The 6995-nt window shown below is 33.9% G+C and overlaps 1 long non-coding RNA gene across 1 annotated transcript; it reads left to right on the top strand.

The window, feature by feature from the left end:
- Positions 1 to 5022: 5022 nt before the first annotated feature.
- On the top strand, positions 5023 to 6025 carry LOC137074127 (uncharacterized). Its single transcript, XR_010904921.1, has 4 exons — positions 5023 to 5100; positions 5271 to 5355; positions 5511 to 5587; positions 5872 to 6025. It is a non-coding gene; the product is annotated as an uncharacterized lncRNA (long non-coding RNA).
- Positions 6026 to 6995: the final 970 nt, after the last annotated feature.

The raw sequence follows: 6995 nt of genomic DNA, 5'->3' as shown, positions 1-6995 counted from the left end.
TCCATCATGAAAGTGCTCCACATGGCTCCGGGGAGTTAAAGGCTTTCTGAAGCAAAGTGACACATTTTTGTAAGAAAAATATCCATATTTAAAGCTTTATAGACCAAAATAACTAACTTCCGGCAGACCGTACGCATCGATTTATGGCAAATTTCTAGTAGCAAATTTCTCCCTGTCTACTAAACCAATCCTAGCCCGCATAAGATAAAAAGGTCTAGCTATATACAACTATTCAAGGACTAACAAATGATGTTAGGTGATGATGATGAGATTTTTACAGAATACCTGAACGTGTTCTCTTGTATATTATCTAGAAATTATATGCACAGAAATTAATGATCAGTAAACAAATGTAATACAGTATCAGCTGTTGTTTTACAGTGCCTTTATCAATGTCTGTTGAGGTAGAGAAATTATGGCTACAGCATAATCATATATGAATCTAAGAGGCCCTAACTAATCGCAAATAATATATTAAATGTTATTTATGTTTTTAAAGAGTGGATTTATTTAATATTATCTGAAAATATCCTTGAACTCAGCATGCCACATAAATCACATGAAATTGCTGATGCTGAACTTTTCATTCCAGAGGGTATTAGATGTTCATTCTTCAACCAGGCTATTTTGGTTAGTTGTGGTTCATTAGATTACATTTTGATGAGAATATCCTTCTGAAATTAGAGGCTATTGCAGGATGCTGTCAGCACAACTCAAGCTCAGTATCTCTGGATATTTTCCATCAAGATGTAATTCACAATTTGAAATGACATTGCATAAAATGACACGCAGTCAAGAAGAAGACTTTTTACATGTCTGTGCTGTAAGCAAAATCTGTCTGTTCCCTGTCCTAATGTGATTTATTTAAAGCAGAGCCATGCCAACTTCCTGCTACTATTATAATGCCTGCGGTGGTGGTGTTACATTTCCCATGGAGAGAAACAGAGAGGAAACCTTTCCACAAAAACAAAAAGGCTTAAGGGTCAATATAATTTCGGTTGATTTATATGGACAAAATTCTAAAATATGATTGAAATGGTAAAGTGTTTTCTAAAGCTCTGTTTTTCATTCTGACTGCCACCAGGTCAGCTCACACAAAGAATCACACTTTCCCAGAAAATGTAAATGCAAACCTCATTGATTCTATCAGAGGGGGTGAAAATGACTTCCGCCGCCAGAAATATTGCAATTTTTTTGATTGGTTTTTATGAGCGATGAACCCTGTAAATGTTATAGATGACTGTGCTCTGTAATGTTTGCCAAGCAGCCCCAGGCTGGCTGTACTCTTCTGCAGTCATCAACACTTCTCGCCCCTCCACTAAAGAATTATCCATGATAAAAGAGAAAATGAAGACAGTTAGCCACAGACTTTACCGGATCAGAAGAAATGCATGTCATGTTTTTCTTTATATAATTAGTTTCCCAGCAGAACATTGCCCAAAGCATCTCACCGTCTCCGTTGGCTTGCCTTCTTCCCATAGTGCATCCTGGTGCCATGTGTTCCCCAGGTAAGTGCCACACACGCAGCCGGTCGTCCATGTGATGTAAAAGAAAACGTGATTAATCAGACCAGGCATTCTTCCATTGCTCCGTGGTCCAGTTCTGATGCCCACGTGCCCACTGCTGGTGCTTTCGGTAGTGGACAGGGGTCAGCTCTGACTTGCCTGAAGCTATGCAGCCATTCACAACATACTGTGATGGACTGAGTACTCTGACACCTTAAAAAATTGCTTAAAAAATTATAACACAAGCTCTAAGCTCTCTTCATCAAGCTGCATGATTTCATATATAATTCTTGTATATAATCCTCTGCATATAAATAGTGTGATTTATGCACCAAAGTTTAATACTTAGGGTGAGGAGTTTATTCAAATTATGAGCGTTAGCAGCCAAACACCACTAATAAATAGTGGATGATGCGGAAAAAAGAAAATGTCACAAAGGTGAAAAATGGTTATACTGTGAATAGGCTATGTAAGACAAGTAATCTGCCCAGCCATTATTTTGTCTTGAAGCAGCACAGATCATTAAATAAAAACAAAACATCATTCTAATTGGGAGTGGATGGGGGGATGGTGAAATGTAATACATGCATAAATGGAAATAAACGCGTCCCAGCGGAAGGACTTGATAAGGCAGCATCAAAACAATCAGACAATTAGCTGCCAGAATCGTCAAGCCTGCATCTATCACTTCTTTATTTTATCCTCCGTTTTTGTCACTATCTTTTCTTGTAATTCTCATGTGTCCTGAAGTTTCCTGCAACGCAAGTGTGTTTTATGCCATTCTCAAATTGACAACAATTGCCTTAAACCCTCCGATCTTGATCAGGTGGCAACAAAAGCTTATTCCTCAATCAAAAGACACCCTGGAGATTAATTAATTCTGCATTTTAGGCTTCAAGTCAATTTGCTTTTCATCTAACTTTACACTCCCAGCAGAGTGCAGTTTCCTCTCTTTGATTGTGTATCGTATGCTCTCATGATCTCAGCAGGGCCTAGTACAGAAATTATACAAACCCACCACCGCGCTCCCTCAGCGTCCATTTAGAAAAAGCATTGGCTCTTTCTCAATTCTAACAAAGCAAAGAATGGACAAAGAAATCTGGTCAGGTTACCTTGAAAGAATGAACTTGGAAAGAATACAAGGACACTTAACGCATCCTTGAGAGAACTGAGATGTGCTGCGAATCTTGTTGCTCAACTGAACGTTCAGCACATATTAGGGACCATAATGCATAATAAATAAAAGATCACAGATGTCATAACCTATTAAAATATGGGGTTTCGCCACTCGTGATAGTTCGACTCCCTCAAATCTGCACTGGGGGCATCCTGAATGTCAAGAACACATCCAGCTTTCATGCATTCTCTGTACTTAAATTCTTGAGTACTGGACTTTGACAGTTGATGATATAGTACAAGGATGCAAGATTACTTAAGAATGCATATTGAGAAACAACAATTTTCTTACAACAACCCCCCACCCCACCACACACACACACACACACACACACACACACACACACACACACACACACTATGTTTAAGGACACATTAGCTGCGTCCAGATTCAATAACCTCCCTTGTGAAAAAGAAGTGTGCTTAATTGTATTGAAAGTGTATTTTTTGTGCACTTAATATATTTAAAGTATATTTTTTAAAAACTGCACTTGTAGATAATATGATATAATTAAAATTAAGTGCCACTTAAGTGTACTTAAAGAAAATACACTTTAATGACAATATTTCTAAACACATTTAAGTACACTTTTTTAAAATTCACTTTGTAATAATATCGAATTAATTTGTATTTTTAAAAAGTACACTTTCATGACAATATTTATAAACACACTTTAGTGTACTTATAATAAGTGTACTTTGTAATAATATATGATTAATTTGTACTTTAAAAAAGTACACTTTCATGACGATATTTATAAACACACTTTAGTGCACTTTTAATAAGTGCACTTTATAATAATATCTAATTAATTTGTACTTTAAAAAGTACACTTTCATGACAATATTTATAAACACACTTTAGTACATTATAATAAGTGCACTTTGTAATAATATACAATTAATTTGTACTTTAAAAAAGTACACTTTCATGACAATATTTACAAACCCACTTTAGTGCACTTTTCATAAGTGCGCTTTGTAATAATATCTAATTAATTTTGACTTACAGAAAGTACACTTGTATGACAATATTTATAAACACACTTAAGTGCACTTTTTAAAAATGCACCTTGTAATAATGTCTACACCTAAATTTACTTAAACCATTTTAATTATGAGTTTGTTTCATAAAGTGCACTTATTTTACTAATGACAAAGCACATGGAAAATAAATTATTTAAAAAAAAATGAGTTGTCCAAATTTACATTGGTTAATTTATTTGTCTTCAAAATTTCACTCGCTTACACTCCAGTACAACATACTGTTGAAATGTTATAAGTAGCTCATATGAACTCAACTACAAGTGTCAGTTTTCTACATAATTTGACATTGTCAATCTTTATGAGAGGAGTTGTCTAATTTACTGTAGGCTACTTTACATCTGTGTACAGAATAACCTACTTTAAATATTATGTTGTTGTATGGCGATTAAACACACATTTAATTGCATTAATTGCAAGAAAAAGTTGAACAAATCTAAACCAAATTAATTTGCATTAAAATTCTGTTAAAATAGGCTACATTTCATTTTAATCAGACTCTAAACATGATTGACTTTTAGTTAGGTGAATGAGTCAAGTTCTCTGAAATACAGTCCAACTACACAGTGTGTTAGAACAACCTGAAGAGAAAGGGATAATTAATACGTCATTTATAATCAACATTTAATGCACGAAATATCTTATTTTATATTTATACTTAATATTTCAATGCGCATGCGCCAAAAATACTACGTCATGATTTTGAAAAATGCGCGGTCTGCCATGTTTGCGTCATCGCGATGCGAGCAAACCGTTTGGATCATTAAACGGTTATATACTATATAGATGAGACGTTATATACTACAAATAACGAGTCAAGTAAGTATATCTTGATATAAGCTCTCTTGATTTTACATTTTCACCGTAACATGGTAGCTCTCTATTACGGTGCAGTTATTTAGTTTAATCGCAGATATGATAGACGCACTATGGACTCGGGAGGGACTCGGGAGGTGAATTAACGTTAATCATGTTTCCTATGTATCTAAGATTGTATTATTCATATTCATGTATCTAAGATTGCATTATAATAATTTCTTAAATCGGAATGTGATCGCCGGTGTGGGCATGTTCAATGAATCTGCCTGCTGTAAATACAATATTTTAATCAAACTCCTACTTTTTAAATGGACAGAAGACATTTAACGTTTTATACATGTATTCCATATATTAACTTATAACAACCAGTAATGAAATAATGATTTTAATATGTTCTTTTCTTTTTGCATTTGGAGAGTAAGATGTTAAAGTACTATTTGTGTTTTTAATATTTTGTGCTTATATTATTTTATTTTTTTATTTTGTAGGATCAATACAGATGTGTTATTGGAGATCCAGTGCAAGCTGTGTGGAATTACAGAGCCATCTTGATGAGGTCAAGTTAATGTTAATTATGAATTTATGCCCAGCCATGACACTGGTCACACAAGCTAAAACATTGCTATCAAGTCTTTCGCTTTTAAATGCTTTGTATCTTGTCCATTTGTAAGTAATACATTCCCACTTGTGCATTTACAGATCCCCTAATCATTATATATTTTACAGGCCACACACCCAAAGGAATGGAGCCGCAGCATTGCTGTGCCAGGCGTGGTAAATGCAGGAACATCCTTCATGGAGATGGTGCGAGGTGAGCTGAAACTTGCAAGGCAAGATGAGGAAAAATGCAAGAATACTTTTCTCAATTTACATTGGTCTTGGGTTATTTATCTATATTTAAGTTATGTTTAATTCCCTGTAAAGTAGGAATAAAAACCATTATTAAAATGTTCTCTATTTTTAAAGTCCAGTGTCAGTGAAGATGATGTGCTCAGTGGGATACGTGAAGGAACCTCTCCAATCATTCTACCCTGACGACTGAGGTAATTCATCACATAGGGGATGCAGTTGTGGTCAAAAGCGTACACACACCGTGCAGAATAAACTGCTTCATCAGGGCAGTACTAGATAAAAAAGAGACAACATGCTCATTTTTATGATTTCTTTTTTTTTCTTCTTTTTTTCATACAGATACTGCTGTGTGAATATAAACTTTGGAGCACAACTGTACATCTATCGTTTTAATTTAATTGAGCCAATTATAATAATGGATAGATCTGTTTTATAAACAAGTTTTTTCTTTGCATTTTCTTTTTCTTTCCTCAAGGTATATATTTTTTTGCTTTCCTGCCTCTTTGGAACATGTCCATTCACATCTACTGTGGAGAGATGGTGCGCCAGTTTCCTACTGATGGAGAGCTTCTGGGACATTGACATAAACAGCACTTTCCAAACAACTTGAAAATAGTTGGTGACAAACAGTTTTGTGTGCCTTTGGAGTTCTTTTTTTTTTCTTTTTCTTTCACTGTAATGCTGGAATAAGATTTTAGAATAAACCTTTTGGTCCTAATTTTGGTGCTAGTAAAGGTTTAAGAGCTTATAAATTTAGTAACACTTTACAATAAGATCTAATTTGTTAATGTTATTTAATGTATTGGCCGACATGATCTAACAGTGATTTCTTTTTATTTATTTATTTTATTTAATATTTTACAGTGTTTATTAATAGTTGTTGACCTTGCTTAAATTATAGTTAAAAGCTAGTTAATTAAATTTATAGTCATTGTTCATGCAAGTTAACAATGCATTAAATAATTAACATATATCCAACTTTTGATTTTAAGATTGCATTAATAATAGGGGTGTAACAGTACACAAAGCTGACAGTTCGGGGAGGAACACTAAATATAAAAAAGCTTTTTTTTTTTTTTTTTTTTTGGTTTACTGAACACATTGTAATTGTCCTAAACTAAAGGTTTCTTAAAAAATTAAAAATATAATATAAAAAATATCTCTACTAATTATTATTATTATTACCTTTATTTAACCAGGAGAAAAACTCACTGAGATTAAAATGTCCTGTCCTGGCCAAGCAAGGCAGCTGTGTTTGCATGTACAGTTATACATAAAAAGTCACATAAAAAACATAAAACATACAACCAGTCAAAAACAATTACACACCATTAATTTACTCTCAAAATGATGTAGTAAAATTTAAAAATGACTAAATGTCACCAGATCTTTTAGCTTCAACTCAGTCTGGAGCAAATTCCAATCTGAGGCTGCGACATATCTGAAGGATGTTTCACCAAGCTTAACTCTAACAAAGGGCACACATAAAGATTATAATTTGATTCAGAATGTAATATATAATTGCCTTGTTGTTTCTGTTTAATCAAACGACAAAGAATGCTGTATAGTGTAGACTATATAGGGAGGCCTTACTTGCAC

The sequence above is a fragment of the Pseudorasbora parva genome, chromosome 4 (assembly GCF_024679245.1).
Source record: "Pseudorasbora parva isolate DD20220531a chromosome 4, ASM2467924v1, whole genome shotgun sequence".
In the NCBI taxonomy this organism is placed as follows: Eukaryota; Metazoa; Chordata; class Actinopteri; order Cypriniformes; family Gobionidae; genus Pseudorasbora; species Pseudorasbora parva.
The sequence above is the reverse complement of the archived record's forward strand: the minus strand, read 5'-3'. Positions and strand labels throughout refer to the sequence as shown.